General features: G+C 40.1%; 1 pseudogene; it reads right to left on the bottom strand.

Annotated features, from left to right (window-relative positions):
• Positions 1-229: 229 nt before the first annotated feature.
• On the bottom strand, positions 230-329 carry LOC127076938 (uncharacterized; annotated as a pseudogene).
• Between the last annotated feature and the right edge of the window lie 2,191 nt (positions 330-2,520).

Raw genomic sequence — 2,520 nt, 5'->3', positions numbered from 1 at the left:
ACCGAAGATCCAAACCTTCATTTATCCGTATTTGTTCAATATGCTGATACTGTTAAAGCTAATGGTGTCACTTCAGAGGCAATTCGACTTCGTCTTTTTCCTTTCTCATTAAGAGATAGCGCTAGAAGATGGCTTCAATCTCTCCCTTCCAACTCAGTCACCACATGGAACGAGTTGAAGAAAGTTTTTCTTGCCCGATATTTTCCGCCAAGCAAAACAGCTATGTTAAGAGCCCAGATAAACGGATTTAAACAGAAAGACAATGAGTCTCTTTTCGAAGCATGGGAAAGATACAAAGACATGATGAGACTTTGCCCACACCATGGTTTGGAAGACTGGTTAGTAATTCACACATTTTATAATGGTCTCTTATACAATACAAGGTTAACAATAGACGCCGCTGCAGGTGGTGCACTAATGAACAAACCTTATGCTGATGCTTACCAGCTTATCGAGAGCATGGCCCAAAACCACTATCAGTGGGGAACCGAACGAACAACAGTGGAAAAACCTCAACCGAAAACTGGCATGTACGAGATAAGTAACCTTGATCACGTTAGTGCAAAAGTGGATGCTTTGGTCCAGAAAATTGAAAGTTTAAACGTATCACCACCAACCGCCGTGGTTGCTATAACTCAGAATTGCGAGGTCTGTGGAATCCAAGGCCACACTCCTGCGGAATGTCAACTCTTGACTGGAATCCAAACAGAGCAAGTAAACTATGCTCAAGGAAGCCCCTATTCGAATACCTATAACCCAAATTGGAAGAACCATCCAAACTTTTCATATAAGAGTAATAATGCTTTATACGCACCTGGACAGTCTCCGAATCAAACCCCATCTATACCTCCAGGATATCAGAAACCAAATCCTAACAATAATACCCCTAGGAAATCCAACTTGGAAATCATGATGGAAAACTTTATAGCTTCCCAACAACAAACCAATAAAGATTTCTTAAACCAGAACATACACACTGGCGAGCAACTTAAACAACTCGCAAGCAAAGTAGATGCCTTGGCTACCCATAACAAAATGCTGGAAACACAAATATCTCAAGTAGCTCAACAACAAGCACCTACTGCTGCACCAACTGGTACATTCCCTGGACAGCCCCAACCTAATCCGAGAAGCCAAGCTCATGCAATTATATTAAGAAGTGGAACGGAAATGGAAGGACCGTCTGATCCAAGGATAGAAAACCAAAACCCTAAGAAATCTAATGAGGAAAGTGAACCTAAGGAAAAGGAAGAGAGTAATAAGGATACCCTAGAAAAGAAGGAACCTTATGTACCTCCACCACCTTACAAACCACCTATACCTTACCCTCAAAGGCTTGTTAAAACCAAAGATGTAGGCCAATTTAGAAAATTTGTCGATCTCCTTAAGCAATTAAACGTTACAATTCCATTTACCGAAGCTATTACGCAGATGCCCTCATATGCTAAATTCTTAAAAGAAATTCTTTCTAATAAAAGGAAACTTGAGGATAGCGAAACTGTTACACTCCCTGCCGAATGTAGCGCTATAATCCAAAACATGCCTCCTAAACTCAAGGATCCAGGTAGCTTCTCTATACCCTGTCACATAGGAAAATTTGTCATCGACAAAGCCTTATGCGATTTAGGAGCCGGAATTAGCGTTATGCCTTTATCCATATGTAAGAGACTGGAAATGGGAGAATTAAGACCGACCAAGATGTCTGTACAACTAGCGGATCGTTCCATCAAATATCCTGTAGGAATCCTTGAAAACGTTCCCGTACGCATAGGTCAGTTTTACATTCCTACTGACTTCACAATTATGGACATTAGAGAAGATGATACTACACCTATTATACTAGGAAGACCATTCTTAGCAACTGCCGGTGCAATCATAGACGTAAAACGAGGAAGACTCACCTTCGAAGTAGGTGAAGAGAAAATTGAATTCATTCTTTCCCAATTCTTGAAAGCACCTGCAATAGAAGATACATGTTACTTCATGGATATCATCGATGAATGCATAAAAGAAGCAGAGTCAGGAGAAGACAAATCATCAGACTATCTTTTAGAAGACAAATCTAAACAATGCTTAGCAATAACACCAGATCCTACGCAGTGTCTTAACAAACCAACCCCTGATTTGAAAACACTTCCCAAAAATCTGAGATATGAATTCCTAGACTTAGAACTTGAACGACCTGTGATAGTCAATGCAGATCTAGGAAGACTCGAAACAGAAAAACTCCTACATATCTTAAGAAAATATCCAACCGCACTAGGATACCACATAACCGATCTTAAAGGAATAAGCCCTTCTATTTGTATGCACCGCATCATGTTAGAAGAAGACGGTAAAACCTCTAGGGAACACCAGAGAAGACTAAATCCGATCCTAAGTGAGGTAGTAAAGAAAGAAATAACCAAGTTATTAGAAGCAGGTATTATATATCCTATATCTGATAGCAAATGGGTTAGTCCTGTACACGTTGTACCAAAGAAAGGAGGCATAACCGCTATTGAAAACGAAAAAGGAGAA

This window comes from Lathyrus oleraceus, chromosome 4, assembly GCF_024323335.1.
Source record: "Lathyrus oleraceus cultivar Zhongwan6 chromosome 4, CAAS_Psat_ZW6_1.0, whole genome shotgun sequence".
In the NCBI taxonomy this organism is placed as follows: domain Eukaryota; kingdom Viridiplantae; phylum Streptophyta; class Magnoliopsida; order Fabales; family Fabaceae; genus Lathyrus; species Lathyrus oleraceus.
Note: the sequence above shows the minus strand (reverse complement) of the source record. Positions and strands in the feature narration are given on the sequence as shown.